The following is a 26513-nucleotide window of genomic DNA, read 5'->3' as shown; positions in this document are numbered from 1 at the left end:
AAATTTCAAAATCTTATTTTTCTCAAAACACAGTACCGGACAGACTAGAGCTGGTACTGCCGACTTAAAATATCATTTCTATATTTTTGAACCTATTTCGGACAATTAAATTATTATTTTATTAAGCGATTAAGCCGGTTCTTACAATTTGCAGACAGACAATGGTATGGACTACTACTCGAATGCTTTTTTCAATTACTTGAAAGAAGAGAAGATAGCTCATAGATTGTCATGTCCATATACTCCACAATAAAATGGGCTAGCAGAGAAAAAACATAGGCATATTGTGGAGATTGAATTGACACTCTTAGCTACTGTCTCTTTTTCACTACAATTTTATGACAATGGATCCTCTACTGGAGTCTATTTAATCAATAGAATGTCATCATCTCTTAAAAGCTATAAATCCCCTCATGAAATTCTATTTAATACTGCACTTGATTATACTTTACTTAGAGTTTTTAGATGTTTGTGTTTTCTTAATATCATACCATATAATAAGCATAAGTTAGAATTTAGGTTTCAACTTCATATTTTTCTTGGTTATTTTGTTCATAAAAAAGATTACAAATGTATGAATTCTAAGGGTAATATTATTGTATCTAGAGATATAATATTTGATGAAAACAAATTTCTTTATATGTCTTTCTTTACAAATAACTGTTAATTTCGCATTTACTTCTCATCTTAATCTTGAATCTGATCCTTTACCTGTGATTTTAGTTTTACCTCTCACCCATCTTAACCCAACTACTCAATTAGGAACTAATTTAAACCATATACAAGATACTGATCAAGATATTAACACTCTTGACTCTAATACTATGGATAAAACTCAATATGATTAACAAATAAATCAAGGTCTCAATACTACTCATGTGTAATCAGAATATGCCAATTCAACTATACTAACATCAACAATTGAGATTAATCTTCCTCTTGCACAAATTGATTTGTCTAATGAGCAACTACAAAATGAGAATCAATATCTTATGAGGACCATATCTAAAACTGGTAGTTTAAAACCCAAGGTTCTTCAATCAACTACCAATATGGTTGAAATTAATCAACATGACAAACTACCAAAGTCTGTTCATGCTGCATTACAATCACCTCAGTAGAAAGAATCTATGTTGACAAAATATAGAGCTCTCCTTTACCATAATATATGGTCCCTTGTTGAACTACTCCTTAATGAGAAAGTTGTGAGCTGTAAATAGATCTTTGATTTGAAAAAGGATGCTTAGGGTCATGTCATAAGGCATAAAGCTAGACTTGTAGCTCGTGGATACACACAAACTGCTGGGGTAGATTTTGATCAAGTCTTTTTCCTAGTCATTAAACTTGTCACAATATGATTTTCATAATGTTTTTTAAATGGTAATTGTTCATACCCTGGAACGAGCTAGAAGGTCCGGGTCGGACTAAAACAAATTGACCGACCTCTTTAGAGGTTGGCTCGCCACCGACCTCTTCATAAAGAGGTTGGGTAAATGCTGCAGGGGCCCAAGAAGGCCCAGAATGAAAGGACCACCAACTACTAGGAAGCGGTTGGCCAAAGATATGATATCACTCACAAAAGATAAGATGAGATAACAAACTTATCTCAAAGGAAGATCGTTAAACGCTACTATAAATACACTGGAGCACCCAAGTGTAACTCATATTTCAATTCTACAAAAATCTGCCTAAAACCCGTACTGACTTAAGCATCAGAGTCTCTTATAGGTACCACCAACCACTAGTGACCAAGGATAAAGTAAGCGCCTTCCGCTCCAACACATTGGACATGGTAGCCTCGACCAGATCGGAAGATCTCATCCGCGATCGACCTCCCAGTTTCAGGTAACCCTCAGAACATTGGCGCCGTTGCCAGGGACCTTGGAAGTCATCCAATCGTCATGGAAAACAACCTTACCAATGACCACACCTCTGGATTAGAAGAAGGAACGCCATTACAAAACGCAGAAGCTACACCAACCTCCCAGAAAGATGCTCACCACTCCAAGGGAGAAAAGCAACCCCAGAGCACAAAAATCTTAGAGGCCATTCGTGAACAGCAGGATCGCCTCAAACAGCTCGAACAAGAAGCTGAACGACAACGAGAAGCCGAGCGAAACCTCCGGAGAGAAACAAGGTGGTAACGGGAGCTGGAAGACAAGCTCCTAAAACTCGAAGCCGACTTGAAAACTAAAACTGCTCGATCTGACCACGAAACCAGCCGCCACAAGGATCAAGACCCGTTCACGAAAGAAATCATGAAAGCTAAGGTCTCAAAAGACTTCAAAGCTCTTGACATGACCCCATATGACGGCACGTTCGACCCGAGCCATCACCTCAGCATTTTTAGGAGTTGGATGTATCTCTTGGACGCCTTGGACGCAATCCATTGCAAAGCCTTCCCGACTACCCTGACCAAAACGGTAATAAAGTGGTTCGACAGCTTGCCCCCGAGATCAATCACAAGCTTCAACGACCTCGCTAAAAAATTCTTAGCCAGGTTCTCCATACAAAAGGACAAAGCCAAATATGCTCCAAGATTGCTAGGAATCAAACAAGGAGATTGGGAAAGCCTCCGCAGCTACATGGAAAGGTTCAATAAAGCGTGCTTAGACATTCAGAATCTCCCCACAGAAGCAGCCATCATGGGACTTATCAACGGTCTACGGGAAAGGCCCTTCAGCCACTCTATATCTAAGAAACACCGCACATCCCTGAATGAAGTACAAGAACGGGCTGAAAAATACATCAATATAGAGGAAAACTCCCGATTAGGAGAAACCTCTAAAGCCGGGTTCTCCTACCCACCTCGGGAAAAAGATAAGGAGTCAAAGAAAAAGGAAGACCAATCCACAGAGAAGCCTTGGAAATACTATAACTATACCCCTCTTCGGGTATCCTTAGTGGACGTCTACCGGGCAATATGCAACATAGAAAATATCCCACCTCCTCGCCCAATTAAACACAAAAGGGGAGAAAGCCAGACCGAATACTGCGAATATCACAGGATCTACAGGCACCCCACTAATGAGTGCTATGACCTGAAGAATGTCATAGAAAAACTAGCCCGAGAAGGAAGACTAGATCTATTCCTAGCCAACAGAACAGATGAGCCAAAAAAGAGAAGAAGAGATGAAGAGGGCGGACGAGCTGAACGTCCCCCTCAAACCCCGGAAAGGCATGTTCATATGATCAACGGAGGATTCACAGAAGGAGGAATCTCCAAATCATCCTACAAAAGACAACTCAAAGAAGTATACCACATCAGAGAAGGAGACAGGTCACCCGACCTCCCCACTATCACTTTCACTAAAGAAGACACCGCGGGCATCATCTCTGGACATGATGACCCCCTGGTCATTACCATCATACTAGCTAATGCCAACCTCCACCGAACACTGGTCGATCAGGAAAGCTCCGCGGACATCCTATTCAAATCCGCCTTTGATGAGCTCGGACTGCAAGAAAAGGAGCTCAGGATATATCCCAACAGCCTATTTGGGCTAGGAGATGCCCCGATCCAGCCACTTGGGTACATCCCACTGCACACGACCTTCGAAAAGAAAACCTGTTCCAGAACACTGAGCATAGACTATATCGTGGTTGACGTGAACTCCGCATACAACGCCCTTATAGGTCGGACGACCTTAAATCAACTCGCCGGGGTAGTCTCCACTCCCTACCTATGCATGAAGTTTCCAACGCCGGAGGGCATAGCCACCGTCAAAGGAGACCAAAAGCTCACGCGACGCTGCTATAATGAAAGCCTGAACCTAAAAGGCGACCCCAGAGGAAAGGAAGCTAATACCATCGAACTAGGGGGAACTCGGGCCCATTAAGAGTTCTGTCCTCGACCAGAAGGCGACACCGAAGAGGTCCAAATCAGAGACACCAGGAATAAAACAACAAACATAGGTGCGAACCTAAAGGAAGATCTAAAGGAACTACTAATTCCTAAAGGACAATTCCGACCTCCTCGCATGGAAAGATGCGGACATGCCCGGCATAAACCCTGGACTAGTGTGCCACAAACTGGCAGTATACCCCGGATCTCGACCAGTACAACAGAAGCACAGAAAGCTTAGCCCAGAAAGGTCACAAGTCGTGGAGGAATAAGTATAGGCCTTGCTAGAGGCAGGGTTCATCAGAGAGGTCAAATACCCACTATGGCTGGCCAACGTTGTGCTGGTCAGAAAGCCAAATGGAAAATGGCGGATGTGTGTCGACTACACCGACCTCAACAAATCTTGCCCAAAAGACCCCTACCCCCTCCTGAATATCGACACCTTGTCGGGATACAAGTACCTTTCCTTCATGGACGCCTACTCGGGGTATAACCAGATCCCGATGCATCAACCCGACCAAGAGAAGTCCTTGTTCCTAACTCCGAAAGCAAACTACTGCTACGTAGTCATGCCGTTCAGACTCAAGAACGCGGGGGCTACATATCAGAGGTTGATGAATAAAGTATTCGCCGACCACATCGGGAAGCTGATGGAAGTCTACGTAGACGACATGCTGGTAAAAACACAAAGAGAAGAAATGCTGCTACCCGACCTCGCCGAAGTATTCGGCACCATAAGAAAGCACGGGATGAGACTAAATCCTACAAAGTGCACTTTCGCAGTAGAAGCCAGCAAATTTCTAGGGTTCAAGCTCACTCAAAGAGGGATTGAGGCAAATCCAGACAAATATCAAGCTATACTCAACATGAAAACCCCGACCTGCATCAAGGAGGTACAGCAGTTGAACGGAAGGCTAGCAGCCATGTCCAGGTTCCTAGCCAGATCGGCCCTAAGATCTCTACCTTTTTATGCAACCCTAAGGAAAGGAAAGAGGTTCAAATGGACCCAAGAATACGAACAATCCTTCCAAGACTTTAAAACATTCTTAAGGCAACCACCTATCTTGACCCAACCTCAATAAGGAGAAGAACTAATACTATACCTCGCCGTTGGATGTCGGGCGATAGCATCAGCGCTAGTTAGAGAAGACGATAACGGACAGCAGCCCATCTACTTTATCAGTAAGGCTTTACAAGGGGCTGAACTAAACTACCAAAAGATAGAAAAGTTTGCCTACGCCCTCATACTTACTTCCCGATAGCTTCGACCATACTTTCAAGCCCACACCATCAGAGTACGGACCAACCAACCCATGAAAGGTATCCTACAGAAAACTGACTTGGCTGGAAGAATCCTACAGTGGACAGTCGAGTTGTCCGAATTCGACCTCAAGTACGAAGCTCGGACGGCCATCAAGTCCCAGTACCTGGCCGATTTCGTCGCAGAGTGCACCGACACCCCAGGAACCCCCATTGATTGGAACCTCTACGTTGATGGCTCATCAAATAAAGCTGAGCGTTATCTTGGAGAGCGACCAAGGGACCCAACTCGAACTCTCCCTAAGGTTCGAGTTTCCCGCCTCAAATAATCAAGCCGAGTATGAAGCCCTACTGGCTGGTTTGAAGCTGGCCAAGGAAGTCGGAGCCCAAAAGCTTACCATCTTCAGCGATTTACAAGTAGTCACCTCATAAATAGAAGGAAGTTACCAGGAAAAGGATCCCACCATGAAAAAATACCTAGACAAAACCAAAGAACAGCTCAAAAAATTCATGGGATATGAGATCCGACACATACCTCGGGAACAAAATGCCCGAGCCGACGCACTTTCAAAACTAGCCAGCACCAAAACAGGGTACAATAACAGAAGCCTCATCCAAGAAACCCTACAAAATCCATTGACCTCGGAGGTAGAGAAGGTCCTGAACATATCTGACCAGGACCACGGGTGGACGACACCCATAATCAACTACCTTAAATCTGAAATGCTCCTCGCAGATAAAAAGGAAGCACAAAAGCTCATAAGGGAAGCACAATATTACACCCTCGTAGGCGACATCCTATACAGAAGAGGGATTTTAACACCCCTCCTCAAATGCGTCCCGACCTCCTCCACAAAGGAGGTCCTGGAAGAAGTTCACAGTGGCATGTGCAGTAACCACCTCGGCGCACGGGCTCTATCCAAAAAGGTCCTCCGAGACGGATTCTACTGGCCGACCTTACAGAAGGTAGCAACAAAGTTCGTCAAAACGTGCCCCCCATGCCAGAAGCACACCAACTTCCATATCGCCCCTTCCGAAGAGCTTATCTGCGTCACTTCACCCTGGCCATTCGTAAAGTGGGGGCTCAACCTCCTCGGAGCATTCCCCCCAGGGATTAGGGCAAGTCAAATTCCTCCTTGTAGGAGTAGACTACTTCACAAAGTGGATTGAGACAGAGCCATTGGCCGCCGCTACTGCCCAAAGAAGTCGAAAGTTTCTATATAGAAATATTTTCACAAGCTTCGGGGTTCCCTACTCCATCACGAACGTACTCAGTTCACTGACACAGGCTTCAAGAATCTGGTAGCTGATCTGAAAATAAAGCATCAGTTCACCTTAGTAGAACATCCACAAGCCAATGGACAGGCGGAAGCCACCAACAAGGTCATACTGGCCGAGTTGAAACTCCGTCTGCAGGACGCAAAAGGAGCCTGGGCTGAAGAGCTCCCACAAGTCCTATGGGCATACCGGGCGACGCCGCATTCCACTACGGAGGAATCACCTTTCTGACTTGCTTATGGAGTGGAGGCAATAATCCCCGAAGAAATAGATGAAAGATCCCCTAGGTTGATTTTTTACAACGATGACACCAACTCCCAAGCACAAAAGGAAGAACTCGACCTGCTTCTTGAAGTCTGGGAAAAAGCTCAGATCCAAGTGGAAGCCCTGAAACGTCGAATGGCCATGAGGTACAATCAGAAGGTAATCCAACAAAGTTTCGCTACCAACGACCTCATCCTCATCCGAAATGATATCGGAGCAGGTCGGTCGGGAGAAGGGAAGCTAGCAGCCAACTGGAAAGGACCATACCGAATCACAGAAGTACTAGGAAATGGTTACTATATGGTGACCGACCTCCAAGCGCAGGAGCTCCCGAGGTCCAGGCATGCCTGTAACCTAAGAAGGTACTACAGCTAGAAAAAGGTTTCAGGCCAGGGTGCGCTCTTTTTCCCCTAAAGGGTTTTTTAATGAGGCACCAGGCCAAGATCTAAAAGCTGCCCGACTAATAGGGTAAGCCCTCGTATGTACATACTCATATTTATATTTTGTCTAGTTATTTTAATACTTGAATAAAAATTAAGTTTCCCTAAAAAGTTTCCTACCAAGACACATTAATTTACGCACAGAATAACACAAAATTCATCGTCCGACTAGGAAAGGTCGGCAAGGTGAAGCGACATAGCCCCAGTTAATGCGAGAAGTTATAAAAGTAACCCGTATCAGGTGGCCTGACGAGGTCAGCCTAGAGTGGGATTACTAAAAATAACTTGAGAAGGCCCGACAGAGAAGTCGGACCAATTAAAGGATCACTAAAAAGGGAACAAACGCCATACAAGGGCCAAAGGAAGGTTAAAAAAAACCTAGTACCCGAGTTGCTGAAGCTAAAAGGTAGACGTCCAAAAAGATGCTACTTAAAAAGCAAAAGCAGATCACGAAATCAAGAGAGGCTCCAAAGTCATCCAATTCAACTGAAAGAAAGGTTCTGAACAAGAACACTACCCAAAAAAGTTATTGGAATCGATTAAAAGCCTACAAAGGTCAAGCTGTGAAGGACTAAAATGCCCAGAAAATGGAGTAGCATTAAACTCACGCAAATACAGAAGAAGATATAGGTTCACGAAAGAACACTACCATGAGGTCGTTAAAGAGACGCTGACCAAAGCCTACCACGCCAACCAACAAAGGACAACATCACCAAAAATAAAAGTCGTCAATAAGAAAAGGTGTAGTCCAAAAAGGCAAAGGTAGAAGTTCATAGAACGAACACCACCTTAGAGGATGCCAGCCAAGAAAAGACTCCAAACGCCTAAACCCTAGGGCATAAGAACCCACGAAGGGATGCCATCACCAAAACATAAGGCCGTATAAAGGTTGAGAAAACAACCCAAAAGATGAAAGTACTTCACCGAGGTCGGCCAGCGCACCACCAGAACAGTTAAACACAAAAATTAAAACATTAAAGACATAAAGGTTGCCTAAACTATAGCCTAAGAGTGAAGTGTTTTGATTAAAAACAAAAAGTTGCTAAGAAGTAACTATAAAGTGTCAGAAGACTATATCAAATACATAATTACAGAGAGATAAAAGAGAGAATCACAAAGGGTCTAGCACTGCTCCGGTCGCCACATCCTAAGGAGAAGAAGGGATGACTGAGATCGGCGTAGCGCTGACCACACCGTCCGGACCATTCAAGATCTCGACCTTGGGATCTGCCTCAAGTCGGGGCGCCTCAGAAGAAGGAGCCACAGAGGATTTGGCGGAAGGATCTGGTGCGGGAACCTCGTCGACATCAGGAGCTGGCACGATCTTACCATCCTCAACAATGTTATCCACACTAAATAAGGTAAGGTTGGCCTCTGGAGCAAGAACCCAGACCTGAGCCTTCAAATACTCATAGAGGGCAGTCATGCCACTCACCACATGGCCCTGAAGCTCAGCATAATTGTCATAAGCAAACTGGAGCTTTTCCTTGACGTCCAGAAGCTGACCATAGGTCCAGGTGTAACTCTCCTTGGCCTTCTTGGCCATATCCTCAGCCAAATTCGCAGCAGCCTTTGCGGCAGTAGCCCGAGCCTTCTCCCTCTCCACCATGAGCTCCAGTCCCACATTCTTTGCCTCCAACTCAAGCCTCAAACTCTCCACCCTATCATAATCAGCCTTGGCCTTCTCAAGAAAGGCACTAGAAGTGTGGATAGGGGACTTCCGGAAGTCCCAAGACAAAGCAGCACTAAGATTAGCCATCCGAATACTATTGCTGGAGATGAAGTCAAGGTGATGAAGGATGGATACATCATCGGTGGGTACCTTACTATGAGGACCAATAAGCTTTGTAGCAAAAACCACACCATCAAACTCCTTATCGTCGAGATCATAAGTCCCGAAAGACTTCGGCCTCTTGGGAGGTGGGCCAGGGGAGTAGAAAAAGAGGGAGCATCCGAGGTCGCCAAGGGAGGATCACCTGAAGCCACCCGAACTCGAGGAGTCGGGATGACCTTCCTCAGACCCTGGGGATCAGACTCTGGCTTCTTCGAAGGGAGTTGCGAAGATCACTCCCCCGACGTCTTCTTCGATAAATTCTGGGCAGCCACCGCCTTTTTTGTTTTGCGGAATACCTTCATCGAATCGGAATTCGACACCATTTCTGAAAGAAACCAGGAAAACAGGAACACAATGGATAGCAACAAAATATAATAACAAACAAAAGAAAAAATCTCTAAAAAAGTAGTCGGACACTACCTAGCTCGGAGTGGAGAAGGGAAGGATCCCCTAAAAATCTCTTAGTATCCAGATGAAGAGGCTCCCCCCAGTACTCCTCCAAAACACCCACAAAGGCCCTCTCCACCTCATCAAGACTCTCTAAAGGGTACTTAAGAACTATAGGATCCTTTTGCCCCCAAAGAGGGAAGGTCGGTTCTTTGTTCTCATCTAAGAAGAAGGGGTGGACACCTTCAACAGCCCAGATTTTAAAATAAAAGTTTTTGAAATCATGCAAAGAGTCATCAAAAATAGAAAAGATTTTCTTTCCTTGAGTGGCTCGGAAAGAAACCCAAGAAGCTTTCTTCTTGGTCGAACCTGGTTTGGTCATCACAAACAAATAAAGAAAAAGAGAAATGGTAGGTCATACACCCAACTCCTGACACAACAACTGAAAAATCTTCATGAAAGCCCAAGAGTTTGGGTGGAGCTGAGAAGGAGCTACATTACAATTCCAAAGGATATCGGTCTCAAAGGCAGTAAAGGGAAGGATAACACCTAATTTGGTAAAAAAGCAGTCATACGCATAAAAGAAGGGATGCTCTGCCCGACCTAAGGGAGAAAAACTGACCCTCTCCTCAGGATCGGGCGACAACAGCTCATAATTTTTCTCATCCTCCCTATTCTCGTAGATCCTATGGAACCTCCTAAACTTCTCACAATACTCTGGGTCTGCTATACTCACACACATTAAAACTATGGAATCTAACCAGTCAGCCATACCGGGAGGGACCTTTGTAGACATCTCAATAATATTCTTACGAGAAGACATAGAAAACTACACCTACAGCAAGAAAACGAAAGAAGCATCACCACCAAAGTAACTCGGACAAAAGCAAAAAAGTAAACGCCAAACAAAAGGACGCCCCAAGGTTCACAAGAAAGTAATCAAAACCCAGGGGCACCCTTTGGAGGCCACAATGCAGAATACAGAAAGGAAGAAATGCTGCGAGTTAAAACCCTAACTCTCTCAACAAGAGAAACTCAAAGAAAAAATCAGAAACCCAGGCGACAACATTTCTTCAAAGGTATAGCAAAATAAAAAGATCAAAACTTTTCAGAAAATAAACATGCAACATCACCAGGAGACAACGCAAGGCAGATACAAAAGTACGAAAAGCATGAAACAAACACCAACCTACAATGAAGAAAAAGCGACAGCAACAGACAAGCGAGACACGAGCAATCCCCACCAAAAAGCTTCAGAGAAGAAGAAAGCCTGGGGCAGAGTTGAAGGAACCAGAGGAAAAAAAATTTTCGCAGAGAAGCGAGAAGAAAAATGAAGCAAAAGGGAACAAAGGAAACTGAAAGAGCAAAAACCCTTCCTTTAATTTCAAAACAAAGTTTAAAGAGGGAAAAAGAAACGGCAAAAACGAATAAAAGCCCAATCAATAAGGCCTTAAAGACGTTGTCACACTCCCAAGGAATTAACGCCCTCGAAAGTAATGTCGCAATTAAAGAGCGAAGACAAAAACACTTCGCATTACTAACGCAAGACTCGCACGAGAAAGAGCTAGCCAGGAACAACCAAAGAAAGATGCTTGAGCCCGACTTTCCCAAAGAGGTCGAGGCCCACAAAGGCACGATCTCATGGAAAAGTCGAAGCTCAAAGCAGGGGCACTGTTAATACCCAGGACCGAGCTAGAAGGTCCGGGTCAAACTAAAACAAATTGACCGACCTCCTTAGAGGTTGGCTCACCACCGACCTCTTCATAAAGAGGTCGGATAAACGCCACAGGGGCCCAAGGAGGCCCAGAATGAAAGGACCACCGACTACTAGGAAGCGGTTGGCCAAAGATATAATCTCACTCATAAAAGATAAGATGAGATAACAAACTTATCTCAAAGGAAGATCGTCAAACGCTACTATAAATACACTAGAGCACACAGGTATAACTCATATTCCAATTCTACAAAAATCCTGCCTAAATCCCGTACTGACTTAAGCATCGGAGTCTCTTGCAGGCACCACCACCCACTGGTGACTAAGGATCGAGCAAGCGCCTCTTGCTCCAACACATCGGACACGGTAGCTAAGGAACCTGTCTGAGATTTTTGTACAGAATTATGTTATAGTTGCTGATCAGCTATTCCATCTAAATTCAAAATTATGTTGTAGTTGCTGATCAGTTGTTCAATACTTCCATCTAAATTCAAAATGACAGCAATCCAGAATCCAGACAAATATATCAATCCATATAACTCATAAGACATTCATTCAACATAAGTAACATAGCAGAATTGAATTTAAATTTTAAACCCCAAAATTCAACAGAGCAGAATTCAACAAAATTCAATATAGCCAAATCCAACAGAGCAGAATTGAATTTATATACCAAAATTCAAAATACCAAAATTCAAAATAAACAAAATTGAAAAACAGAACAAGAATAATTAACAAAATAAAAAAATTAATTGAAAAACAGAACAAGAACCCATGAACAAGAACTCAGAAGAAGGAAAAGATTATAAAAACAGAACAAGAACCATGAACTCAAATCTGTTCAATTCATACAGTTTTGACACCAAATAAATGAAATTAATTGAAAGAAGGAAAAGATTGAAGTGCTGACTACTGAGTACTCACCGCGGGAGAGGCCAAGAGCACAGAAGGTCAGACTGTCAGAGCCAGACGTCGACCCACGCTTCGGTGACGGTGACAGTTCGGTGTCGATGACAAGCTGACTGGTGCGGAACTTATAACCACAAACTAACCGGCAAGTGCACCGGGTCGTACCAAGTAATACCTCAGGTGAGTGAGGGTCGATCCCACGAGGATTGATGGACTAAGCAACAATGGTTAAGTGATTTACTTAGTTAGACAAACAGAAAATAGTGTTTGAGAGTTCAAAAAGCATTAAACAGAAGGCAGGCAAATAAATAAGTTGGGAATAAAATATGGAGAAGCAGTTAAGGCTTTAGAGTTATCTATTTTCCGGATTGACTTTTCTTACTAACTATTTTAATCATGCAAGATTTAATTCATGGCAAACTATATGTTATTAGACCCTAATTTCTTAGACCTTCCTAGTCTCCTCTAACTTTCATCAACCACCAATTCCTTGGTCACTTAATTCCACTTAGAGAGGGTTAAGTTCAATTCTAGTTTATATGCCACAGAAATCCTAATTACCCAAATATAAGAGGATTATATGTCACGTATCCCGTTAAGTCCAGATAATTAGAAATTTACGAGAATATGTTTTCAAGCTGTTGTTCAAGTAAAGAGCTTTTCCAAGTTATACAAGAACTCAATTAGAAAGAGGGTCATACTTTCATTCCACCCAAATTCATAAGATAAAGACGAAAACAATTCTTGAAATATAAATCAGTACATGAATTAAAATAGAAAAATAATAGTATCAATCTATACAATAGACAGAGCTCCTAACCTTAACAATGGAGGTTTAGTTGCTCATGGTTCAGAGAGAAAATAAGGATTGTAAATTGGGCTGAGGTGGAATGAAAAGTTAACTAATGGGAATCCCACTCAAAAGGGAAGTTTCTTTTCCCTATTATATCTAATCCAAATTAATTTAAAATCTATTCTCTAAAACTAAAATAATATCTTTTCCTTTTTTAAAATAAAAAACAAAGTTTTAAATCAGAATTAATTAATCAGCGTTTTCTGCGTTTTCTGCATGTGGCGCATGTCACGCGTACGCGTCAGGTACGCGCACGTGTCGCTCCTTGCTGTCATCTCCTTTAATTCTTGTGCTGATTCTATTTGTGCAAGCTTCCTCTCCATTCTCTAAGCTGTTCCTGTCCTATATAGCCTTCTTCTCTTTTTCTGCGGAAGCTCCATCAAATTCAACCAAATGATACCTAAAATAAACAGAATTGCACACGACTCAAAGTAGCATCCATAGTGGTTAAAAGATAATTAATTCTTGATTAAACTCAACAAATTAAATGCAAATTCACTAGGAAAAGATAGGAAAGATGCTCACGCATCATAACACCAAACTTGAATTGTTGCTTGTCCTCAAGCAACCAAAACTAATATAGGTTTAGAATGTGAATTTGTATGAGAATGAGAGTTCGATTAAGCTCATGTCTCTTCTTATAGTGGGGTTTACAACTGCAATCTTGAATAGTTTTGGCATCCCATTCTTCTTTGAATCAGAAGGATGTCATTGTCATTCGGAATTAGAATCCGGATAATATTATGAATTCTCTAATCTTTTGTAACTCAATTTAACCCTTGAACACAAAAATTTTTCTTTTCTTTGGTGCTTTGCACCTTGAGCCTAGCCGTGACTTTAAATATTTTGTCTCAAGCTTTACTTGACACAGAAACACCACAAGCACTTAATTGGGGAACTCTTTTGAAGTTCTGATTTTTCTTTCAGCTACTCCCAGACAGTGGTGCTCAAAGCCTTTGGCATATTCTGCTAATTGCAATTGATCTCGACTCTAAATTTTTTGTCTCAAGGATTACTTGACACAAGAACACCACGAGCATATGACTAGGGAAATAACTCTTCGAGTTTTTAATCATGTCTGACCTCCCTAGTCATTGATGCTCAAAGCCGTGGACCTTGCTTTTGTATCCCTTTTTTTTTTCTGTTTCTTTTGCTTCAAGGATTAAATTTTTGTTTATTTCAGGGAAGTCATAATAATTCTCTAAATCCCTGTTCCTTGTACATCAACATTTTTTTATTAAAATTTAAATATGCACTGTTCATGTCATGCATTCAGAGTCACAGAAAATACCACCGCATTTGAATAAATGAGACTACTCTAAAAATTAAACTCAATTTCTCATGCAATACACCTTTTTCTTCTTTCTTTTCTTATGAATTCAAGTTCAGTGAGTAATACATGAGAACTTTTCGGAATTAAAAACAAATAACAGAAAAAAATAGCAAATTAAACTGGAACCTAGGAATTTATCTAATAAAGGATCATGCAATAAACAAAGCAAAATAGCATAAAAATCAGAACATAGCATAGCAAGAGCGAGAAGGAATATAGAATGAAAGGAATTCAACCACCTCAGTTATGCTAGTGGCCATCTCATTCCTCCATGAAGAACATTCATCTCCCTTTGGTGCTATTAAAATAAACAGCAAAGCCATAAGCGAAGCGACAATACCAAACTTAAAGGTTTGCTTGTCCTCAAGCAAAGAAGAACTGAAAACAAAAATAAATATTATGAGGAAGGAAGAATAAAAGGATTAAAAAACAAGAGAGAACTAGGATTTGGGAGAGAGAGAATGAAAATTAAAAATGGACGACGCACTAGTGGAGGTGTGCGGCGCAGGCGACGCGTACGCGTACTGCACGTGTACGCGTGGGTCGCCCGAATTTGATAGTGACGCGTAAGCGTCTGGCACGCATACGCGTGCCCTTGGTTTGTGTGAATCGCGCGAAGGCGGCCGCGAGCACACACAACTCTCTGTTCGCGTGGCCTGGGACCCAAAATTTTCATATGACGCGTGCGCGTCATGCACGCGCACGCGTGGATGGCCATTTGTGGAAAGGACGCGCACGCGTTAGGGACGCGTACGCGTGAACAAGTTTGTGCCTCTAGTACACTTCTAGCCCCAAGCCATCACAATTCTCTGCCCAAACACTCATTGACGCCGATTTTCAGGGTCACGCGTACGCGTTAGGGACGTGCACGCGTGGGTGGCTAAAAGCGCAAACAATGCACACGCGTGAGGTACGCGTACGCGTGGGCTTGTTTGTGCGCAAAACATAGTTCCAGCGCCACTCCTGCTCAACTCTCTGTTCACTTTTATTTTTCACGCCCACATATATGACGCGTACGCGTCAGCGACGCTTGCACGTTGTGTGCTCGTTTTTTTTTTTGTCGCCTGAAGTGTTCGGTTCCTGTTATAAAATAGCTGCATGATCAGAAAAACAGTAAAAACTCAATAAAAATCAAATAAGTAAGAAAACTACTACTACGAAAAGTAACTAAGGATACGAAATTATCGAGTTGCCTCCCGACAAGCACTTCTTTAACGTCACTAGCTTGACGGTCAGTTCTACTAATTCAGCAGATGAGCGGACCTCTGGCGATCAATCTCGCGTCCCAGATAGTGCTTCAACCTCTGGCCATTCACTGTAAATTCCCTGTCATAATTCTCTTCCTGTATCTCCACATGACCATATGGTGAAACTCTGTTAACCACAAACGGTCCTGACCACCGGGATTTCAGCTTTCTGGGAAAGAGTTTGAGCCTTGAATTATACAGAAGCACTCTTTGTCCTGGCTCAAAGACTCTGATGGCAATATTCTTGTCGTGCAATAACTTGGTTCTCTCCTTATAGAGCTTGGCATTCTCATAGGCTGAATATATAAATTCATCAAGCTCATTCAACTGAAGCATTCGCTTAATTCCTGCAGCTTCTGAATCTAGATTTAGATACCTGATTGCCCAGTAAGCTTTATGCTCCAGCTCAACTGGCAAGTGAAAGGCCTTGCCATAGACCAACTAATACGGAGACATGCCAATAGGAGTCTTGTAAGCTGTCCGGTATGCCTAGAGAGCATCATCAAGCTTCCTAGACCAGTCCTTTCTTGACACACTGACGGTCTTCTCTAGAATCCTTTTAAGTTCCCTGTTGGAAACTTCAACCTGTCCACTTGTCTGAGGGTGATAGGGGGTTGCCAGTTTATGACGGGCTCCATATCTCTGCAGAAGAGAGTCCAACTGTCTGTTACAAAAATGGCTTCCACCATCATTAATGAGTGTCCTTGGGACACCAAACTGGCTAAAGATATATCTCTGAAGAAAGCTCATTACCACCTTGGCGTCATTGGTGGGTAGAGCCACAGCTTCCACCCACTTGGACACATAATCAACTGCCACTAAAATATAGTTGTTTGAATGTGAGGGTGGGAAAGGTCCCATGAAATCAATACCCCACACATCAAACAACTCAACCTTAAGAATCCCTTGCTGTGGCATTTCATGGTTGGCAAGGAGATTCGTGGCTTTTTCACATCTGTCACAGCGATTCACAAATGCTCTTGAGTCCCTGAAGAGAGTCGGCCAGTAGAACCCGCTCTGAAGGACCTTTGTAGCTGTCCTTTCACCACCAAAGTGACTGCCATAATCAGAACCATGACAGTGCCAAAGAATCTGCTGTTTTTCCTCATTCGGGACACATCTCCAGATTATACCATCTGAGCACCTTTTAAAAAGGTACGGTTCCTCCCAAATGTAGTACTTTGCATCAGTTAATAGCTTCTTTACTTGTTGCCTACTATACTACCTTGGAATAAAATTCATGGCCTTATAATTTGCAATGTCTGCAAACCATGGAGCTTGCTGAATGAGGAACAATTGCTCATCTGAAAACGTCTCAGTCACAACTGTGGGTGGTTGTACTCCTGCTTCAGGCTCAATTCTGGAGAGATGGTCAGCTGCTTGATTTTCTGACCCTTTCCTGTCTTTTATCTCAATAGCAAACTCCTGAAGGAGTAACACCCATCTGATTAATCTTGGTTTAGAATCCTGCTTGGTTAGAAGGTACTTCAAAGCAGCATGGTCAGTAAAAATAATAACCTTAGAACCAATTAAATAGGACCTAAACTTATCAACAGCATACACAATAGCTAATAATTCTTTTTCTGTAGTTGTGTAATTCTTCTGGGCATCATTTAACACACGGCTAGCATAGTAAATGACATGTACAAGCTTACCATGTCTCTGTCCTAAAACAGCTCCTATAGCAAAGTCACTAGCATCACACATTAATTCAAATGGTAAATCCCAGTCAGGGGGAGCTATGATGGGAGCAGATGTGAGGTTTGCTTTCAGAGTTTCAAAAGCATGCAGACATTCAGCATTAAAAACAAAGGAAACATCAACAAATAACATGTGGCTTAATGGTTTAGCAATTTTAGAAACATCCTTTATAAATCTTCTATAAAATCCTGCATGACCCAAGAAACTCCTGACCGCCTTAACATTAGCTGGTGGTGGTAATTTTTCAATTATCTCCACCTTTGCTCTATCAACCTCAATTCCCTTACTTGAAATCCGTGTCCAAGAACAATACCTTCTGTAACCATAAAATGACATTTTTCCCAATTTAAAACAAGGTTTAATTCTTGACACCATTTCAAGACAAGAGATAAATGCTTAAGGCAGGATTCAAAAGAATTACCAAAAATAAAAAAATCATCCATAAATACCTCAATGAACTTTTCAACCATATCAGAAAAAATTGAAAGCATACACCTCTGAAAGGTTGCTGGAGCATTACAAAGTCCAAAAGGCATTCTCCTGTAGGCAAATACTCCAAAGGGGCATGTGAATGTTGTCTTCTCTTGATCTTGAGAGTCCACTGCAATTTGGTTATATCCAGAATATTCATCTAGAAAATAATAAAAAGCACGACCATCTAACCTCTCAAGCATCTGATCAATGAAAGGCAGGGGGAAGTGATCCTTCCTTGTAGCAGTGTTGAGCCTCCTGTAGTCTATACACATTCTCCAACCTGTGACTGTTCTTGTAGGAATAAGCTCATTCTGTTCATTCTTGATCACTGTTATCCCTCCTTTCTTGGGAACTACCTGCACAGGACTTATCCAAGGACTATCAGAAATAGGATAAATAATACATGTTTCCCATAATTTTATTACCTCTTTTTGGACCACCTCTTTTATAGTTGGATTGAGTCTCCTTTGTGGTTGCACAACTGGTTTAGCATCATCTTCAAGGAGGATCTTGTGCATACACTTGGTTGGACTAATCCCCTTCAAGTCACTAATGGTCCACCCAAGAGCTGTTTTATGGCTCCTGAGCACTGAAATAAGTGCCTCTTCCTCTTCAGGCTTCAGGGAAGAGCTAATAATCACTGGATATGAATTCTTTTCACCCGAGAACACATATTTCAGAGAAGGAGGTAAAGGTTTGAGCTCAAGCTTGGGGGCTTCCTCCTCTGCTTTAGGAGTGTAAACCACAGCCTTCTGGGGTGGTGAATCATCAACTTCAACTAATTCATACTCAGAAATGGGATCTAGAATATCGTCAAGCACCTTAGCTTCCAGTACCTCTTGAACAAGTGGTTCAATAACATCTATTTTTATACACCCTTCAGAATTATTAGGGTGCTTAAGAGCTTCAAAAACATTAAGGACCACCTGTTCTTCATTGACCCTCAGGGTTAATTCACCCTTTTGCACATCAATCAGAGCTCTACCTGTAGCTAAAAAGGGTCTACCAAGTATAATAGAGGATTTTACCTCCTCTTCCATGTCTAATATAACAAAATCAACAGGAAAAATAAATGGTCCTACTTCAACAAGTAAATCCTCAACAACACCCACAGGTAATTTAATAGAAAGATCAGCAAGTTGAAGAGAAAAACGGGTGGGTTTTACCTCCTCAATTTGAAGATTTTTCATCACTGAAAGTGGTATGAAATTGATGCTAGCTCCAAGATCACATAAAGCTCTCTGAATGGTGACATCTCCAATGGTGCAAGGAATGACAAAGCTCCCTGGGTTTGGCATCTTCTCAGGAAGGTTGTATTGAATAATGGCACTACATTCCTTGGTTAACACCACTATTTCTTGTTCCTTCTAATTCCTCTTGTGGGTCAACAACTCTTTCATAAATTTAGCATAGAGTGGCATTTGCTCAAGAGCCTCTACAAAAGGAATGTTGATCTGTAGCTTCTTGAAGACATCTAAAAATTTAGAGAAGTATATTTTGGAGCCTTTGGCAATGTAGGATAAGTGTCAAGAGAGTCAGGGAACGGGTTGTCTGTACGCTTTGGAGGGGCGTGCTCCACTTCTTCCTTCTTCTCCTCTGGAGCTTTCTTTTCAACTAGCTCTTCATTGGCCCTTGTCTCAGAGCCAGCTATTTTTCCACTTCTCAATTGAATAACTTTGCAATCATCTCTTGGGTTCACCACTGTATCACCTGGAAATGTACTTGCAGACCTCTCAGGTATTTGCTTGCTCAGTTGGCCCATTTACACCTCTAAGTTTCTAATGGAGGCTTTGGTTTCCTGCATGAAACTCCTCATCATCTCCCAATTAGAATCTTCTTGGGATTTAGAATTTGCCTGTAGAGGTGGTTGTTGTTGCTGAGACTGAAATTGGGGGTTATTATGATTGTTCTGTTGGAAGCCGCTCTGAGAGTTATTGTTGAAATTCTGAGCTCTCTGAGGTTGGTCCCTCAACCCAAAATTTGGGTGATTTCTCCACCCCCTGACTGTATGTCTTAGAATATGGATCATTGTTGAAATTTCTAGGACCACTCCCCATGTAATTGACCTATTCAGAAGAGGATTGAGCAAAATCATAATTATCATTTTGCACAAAATTACCTGTCATGTCATAAGAGAGCTCTTGAGGTGGATTTTGGGTGTTGATAGCTGAGACTTGCATTTCACCCATCTGCTGAGTAAGTAAATTTATTTGCTAAGACATAAGCTTGTTTTGAGCAAGAATAGCATTAACAGCTTCCATTTCCAACACACCTCTCTTCTAAAGAGCCTCAGAGTTCACAGGATTCCTGTTAGATGAGTATAAATATTGGTTGCTAGCAACCAATTCAATCAACTCAATAGTCTCCTCCGATGTCTTCTTCTTGTGCAATGAACTACCTGCAGAATTATCTAAGCACATCTTGGACATTTCACCCAAGCCTTCATAAAAGATATCTAGTTGGGTCCATTTGGAGAACATGTCCGAAGGGCATTGCCTAGTCAATAGCTTGTACCTCTCCCAAGCTTCATAAAGAGTTTCACCATCCTTCTGCCTAAAGGTCTGAACCTCCACCCTAAGCTTAGTCAGCTTCTTTGGTGGGAAAAATTTAGTAAGAAACTCAGTAACAACCTTGTCCCAAGTATCCAAACTCTCCTTGGGTTGGGAATCTAGCCATAGCTTTGCTTCATCCCTTAGAGCAAACGGGAAGAGCATGAGTTTGTACACCTCTGGGTTCACTCTATTTGTCTTCACAGTATCATAAATCTGTAGAAAGTGAGAAATAAATTGATTTGGGTCTTCGTGGGGAAGACCATGATACTGGTAGTTTTGTTGCACCAGGGTGACCAACTGTGGCTTCAACTCAAAGTTGTTCGCAACTATAGGAAGTACCACAATTCTTTTTCCATAAAGATCTGTAGTAGGAGCAGAGTAAGAGCCAAGCACTCTCCTTTGTTGATCATCCCCATTCGAATTTGCCACATTGGCATTAACAGCATTATTAGGATCCATAGCGGACTCTGCATCCTTGTAAAGTCTTACTTGTTGCAAACGCCGCCTGAAAGTCTTTTCAGGTTCAGGATCAAAGTCTAAAAGAGGTTCTTTGTCTCTGTTCCTGCGCATAAACAGACAGAAAATAAGCAAAGATGGAACTCTCTACGTCAGAGTGCAGAGAATTCCCAATGAGGTAACCAGTGTAAAATAATAAAATAGAAATACTAAATAAATATAACAGAAAAATTTCGAAAATTAACAGGGAAAATAAACGAGAAATTAAAATAAAATTAACTAGGTGACACCAAACTTAATTTCAGAAATTAAGGAAAAATATTACTGCTATTTATTTATTTAAAAAATATTTTTTTTGAAAATACTAAGCAAAATTTAAATGAAATTAAAACTAAAATGCCTAATCTAAGCAATCAAACAACTGATTGTTGTTAATCACTATCAATCCCCGGCAACGGCGCCAAAAACTTAGTGCGAAACTTATAACCACAAACTAACCGGCAAGTGCACTGGGTCGTACCAAGTAATACCTCAGGTGGTCGATCCCATGAGAATTGATGGACTAAGTAACAATGGTTAAGTGATTTACTTAGTTAGACAAACAGAAAATAGTGCTTGAGAGTTCAAAAAGCATTAAACAGAAGGCAGGTAAATAAATAAGTTGGGAATAAAATATGGAGAAGCAGTTAAGGCTTCAGAGTTATCTATTTTCAAGATTGACTTTTCTTACTAAATATTTTAATCATGCAAGATTTAATTCATGGCAAACTATATGTGACTAGACCCTAATTCCTTAGACCTTCCTAGTCTCCTCTAACTTTCATCAACCGCCAATTCCTTGGTCACTTAATTCCACTTAGAGGGTTAAGTTCAATTCTAGTTTATATGTCACAGAAATCCTAATTACCCAAATATAAGAGGATTATATGTCACGTATCCCGTTAAGTCCAGATAATTAGAATTTTAGGAGAATATATTTTCAAGCTGTTGTTCAAGTAAAGAGCTTTTCCAAGTTATACAAGAACTCAATTAGAAAGAGGGTCATACTTCCGTTCCACCCAAATTCATAAGATAAAGAACGAAAACAATTCTTGAAATATAAATCAGTACATGAATTAAAAAATAAAAATAATAGTATCAATCCATACAATAGACAGAGCTCCTAACCTTAACAATGGAGGTTTAGTTGCTCAAGGTTCAGAGAGAAAATAAGGATTGTAAATTGGGCTGAGGTGGAATGAAAAGTTAACTAATGGGAATCCCCCTCAGAAGGGAAGTTTCTTTTTCCTTTTATATTTAATCCTAATTAATTTAAAATCTATTCTCTAAAACTAAAATAATATCTTTTCCTATTTTAAAATAAAAAATAAAGTTTTAAATCATAATTAATTAATTAGTGTTTTCTGCATTTTCTGCATGTGGCGCATGTCACGCGTACGCGTCAATCACGCGTACGCGTCGATGGTCTTCTTTGCGTGTCACGCATACGTGCACGCATCGCTCCTCACTGTCATCTCCTTTAATTCTTATGCTGATTCCATTTGTGCAAGCTTCCTCTCCATTCTCTAAGCTGTTCCTGCCCTATATAGCCTTCTTCTCTTTTTCTGCGGAAGCTCCATCAAATCCAACCAAATGCTACCTAAAATAAACAGAATTGCACATGACTCAAAGTAGCATCCATAGTGGCTAAAAGATAATTAATTCTTGATTAAACTTAACAAATTAAATGCAAATTTACTAGGAAAAAATAGGAAAGATGCTCACGCATCATAACACCAAACTTGAATTGTTGCTTGTCCTCAAGCAACCAAAACTAATATAGGTTTAGAATGTGAATTTGCATGAGAATGAGAGTTCGATTAAGCTCATGTCTTTTCTTATACTGGGGTTTACAACTGCAATCTTGAATAGTTTTGGCATCCCATTCTTTTTTGAATCAGAAGGATGTCATTGTCATTCAGAATTATAATTCGGATAATATTATGAATTCTCTGATCTTTTGTAACTTAATTTAACCCTTGAACACAGCAATTTTTCTTTTCTTTGGTGCTTTGTACCTTGAGCCTAACCATGACTTTAAATGTTTTGTCTCAAGCTTTACTTGACACAAAAACACTACAAGCACTTAACTGGGGAACTCTTTTGAAGTTCTAATTTTTCTTTCAGCTACTCCCAGACAGTGGTGCGCAAAGCCTTTGGCATACTCTGCTAATTGCAATTGATCTCGACTCTAAATATTTTGTCTCAAGGATTACTTGACATAAGAACACCACAAGCATATGACTAGGGAAACAACTCTTTGAACTTTTAATCATGTCTGACCTCCCTAGTCATTGATGCTCAGATGATGCCAAGCCGATGACCAGACGACGCCAACACGGTGATGCTTCGACCCGCAACGGTGACCTTCGACCTCGATTCACGACGGTGACCTTCGACCCAGTCGTGACGGTGACCTTCAACCCGCAACGGTGATGCTTCGCTCCGGCATTTGTTGGAGGTGACGGTGGTGTTTGTACTTTGGAGGAAGAAGGTTGAAGAGAAACTGAGAGAAAGTTAGGGTTGGGACTTGGGAGGTGACTTGAAGTCTTCGAAGAGAATTGATGCTTCAGCCTTTTTTTATTTTTTTCCCTTTTTTTTAACCAGCGCCAAAACGGTGCCGTTTCGTGGCTTGGGAGGAAAAACCGGTACTTGCTGAAACCCGGCCGGTTTGACCAATTCACCAGTTAACCATCGGTTTGGCCGGTTTTCTTACCGATTTTTTGCAAGACCGTTTTACAAGTGGATCGGACCGACTACCTGACCGGTTTTCGATTAACCCGGTTGAACCGGCCGGTCCGATCCAGTTTTCAGAACCTTGGTATTTGCTAAGTTAATTTGGATTTAAACACGGTTAAGTGAACTCAGGTAACCTTGTTCAATACCACCAACTGTCTTTTGTGATAACATGTTTTATTTGCATATAATCCCATATTACATAAAAGGACCAAGCATTTCGAATTAAAGCTATTATTTTGTAAGGGATAAAGTCATTCAAGGTCTGGTAGTAGTCACTTATATTCTAGGAGCTGAGCAAATTGCTGAAATTACAACAAAACTTGTATCACAATCACTCTTTGACAAATTTAAAGGTAAATTTAGATTGGCTTTAAAGCCATCTTAAATTTGTGTGTGGGGGGAAGGGGGATGTTAGATATATATGAAGAGTTAGTTATTAGACTTTAACTAACTAATTGTATAAAGATATCTCTCTATGTGTAAACTCAATAATTAATAATAATCTCTCATTTTTTCATCTATTGTCTATTTTTCTCACTTTCCAATTCTCTCAATCTTTCTCTGCTCATTCATCTCTCTTGCTTACTCAACAAGCTTTTATTTTCTTCTATCTTAAATACTTTGATAGCAGTCTCATATCACAATCCTACAAATTTATGTTCCATGAGGTAATCTTAAATTTACCTCCAGAACATACTCTAAAAACACATACTAAGATTATTAGTGGTACATCAAATATGTACAAAGTTATTTGAATTTATTTTAGACACATTTAAAGACAATTATTATATTTAATTCTCAAAATTTTTTTAGAAAATTAAAATTGTTGTCGACATTTTTTGTTTTTAAAAATGCCTATGACATTACCATAAAATTTTAAATTGATCTTCTCTTAAAAGAATGTTAATTTTTGAATAAATTTATCTCCCTAAAATAATAATTATAATTGTTTTTCTTTTTAAAAAAAACATCTTGAGTCAAATTCATCACCTTCTCTCATCCAATCTTTTTTCACATATCAAACCATACCCTCATTCCATCTAGCTGCATATCCATTAAATATACACTACTATCATCACCACCACCACCTCAGTTCTAATTCAAAAGTCTCAACTTCATACACAATTATCTTAGTGACAAATTAAAAATCAAAACAATTTTAATAACAATCCTACAACAAGTATTGGTTTATACGTTCCCAAAAAAATTAAGAAAATATTAACGAAGAAGACAAAGTGAAAAAAGCTACTAGTTAAGACTAGAAGTGAATCGAGCTAAGTCAAACCAGCCTAAATTCAAACTCAGCTAAAAAAAAAAAAAAGAAAAAAGAGATCGACTCTTAATAATTAAGCAAGCTTGTTTGTTAAGTTCAAATTCGACACACAAGAAGCACATAAAATGACTTATGCTTAGGAACGGACTCAAATAACATGAATATATAAAATTTTATATTAAATATTAATATATAGATATGTTATTTAAGTCTATCATAAATAATTTAATTAGAGTTGTTATTCATTCAATTTAGAATAAAATAAAATAAAAAAGATATTATAATTTAGATATAAAAAAATAAAAATCAATGTAACTTAACTTACATGAATAATATAATTATGTGTGTATAAAATTATATATTATTATTATAAATTAAAAGTATAAATATAATAAGTAGTATCTATAATTAACTCAGCTCATGAGATAATAAACTAAGCTTACCTAAGTTTAGCTTCAACTAATAAGCTCATGAGCTTATTTTATCAAACTGTTAATAAGTCAAATTTGAGCTAACTCCTGAGCTTACTTGACTAACTTCGAGGCTTACCATCAGCTATTGTTGCTACATAATCCTCCTCCTTTGTGTTGTCAGAATCATTGCTGATGTCAACACCTCGTGATACTTCTGTCATTTACGTTGTATGCCATCTTTAGAACCACTATTGTTGTTGATATGACACAATGTCTCCTTTGCCATTTTTTGAAACTATACTACTGTAACAAGCTTTCTCTTTCCTCTTCTCAATGTTGTCGCATTTTTCTTTTTATTTGCCTTACCGCACCCTTCTACCCCCTATTTTCTAAACCTAAACCCAAAGCAATTTTTAGGTTTGCTACCACTACATCTTCTACTTTCTTTTCTTTCTTTCTTTTTGTCATTGTTGTTGTTAGTAGTGGTGGATTGTGAAAAAGAATTTGGAATGGTCATAAAGAGTTGATAGTAGAATGAAGGTGAATATGCGGATGATTGGGTGTGGGTGGTAGCAAGTAGATAAAGGACAATAATAGTAGGTGAAATTTGGATAAAGAGGATTATGATGGAAGTGTAGTGATAGTGGTGGTGTATTTTGTAAAAAATAAATTGTTTCAACCCGCTTTTCTATTAGTTATAAACACATATATATACATCTTTTGATATACATCTATATCAAATCTTTTCCATCTTAAAAGGCATAATTTACTATCTTAATAAATTAGAATACATAACTTCCTATCCTAGTAATATACATGAGAGTACTCAAAGAGTACTGTATCTATATTTTATTATCCATTAATACCCCCTTAAGGTGGAGCATGCAAGTCTTCAATGCCCAACTTGACCAATATTACATCAAACTTTTTGGCACCAAGAGCTTTAGTAAAAATATCGGCTAACTGAGTGTGAGTAGGAACATAAAATGGAAGGAGGCGTTAGTGCATGATCTCATCCCGAACAAGATGACAGTCTACTTCAATGTGCTTCGTGCGTTCATAAAAAACTGGATTTTTAGCAATGTGAAGAGCAGCTTGACAGTCGCAATAGAGATGATGGGGACATGATGAGGTACATATAGAGAGAGGAGAGTATATCTTTAATCTACTTCAACTCTTTTATTGTCTGAGCCATTGAACAATATTCAGCCTCAGCAGAAGAGGCAGACACTGTCTGTTGTTTCTGAGTTTCTAAGATATTGGTGAGTTACCAAGTTGGATGAACCAGCCTATGATTGACTTGCGAGTAAGTGGACAATTAGCCCAATCGGAGTCACACCATCCATAGACCTGCAAATTATTTTCTCGTGGGAGAAGAATTCCTTATCCAGGGTATCCCTTTAAATAGTGTACAATACGTAAAGCGGCTTGCTAGTGTTCAGTGCGTGGATTTTGCATGAACTAGGATAACATGTAAACATTGTAGGCTAGATCAGGTCGAGT

Source organism: Arachis hypogaea, chromosome 18 (assembly GCF_003086295.3).
Source record: "Arachis hypogaea cultivar Tifrunner chromosome 18, arahy.Tifrunner.gnm2.J5K5, whole genome shotgun sequence".
In the NCBI taxonomy this organism is placed as follows: Eukaryota; Viridiplantae; Streptophyta; class Magnoliopsida; order Fabales; family Fabaceae; genus Arachis; species Arachis hypogaea.
This window is presented reverse-complemented; position numbering follows the sequence as displayed.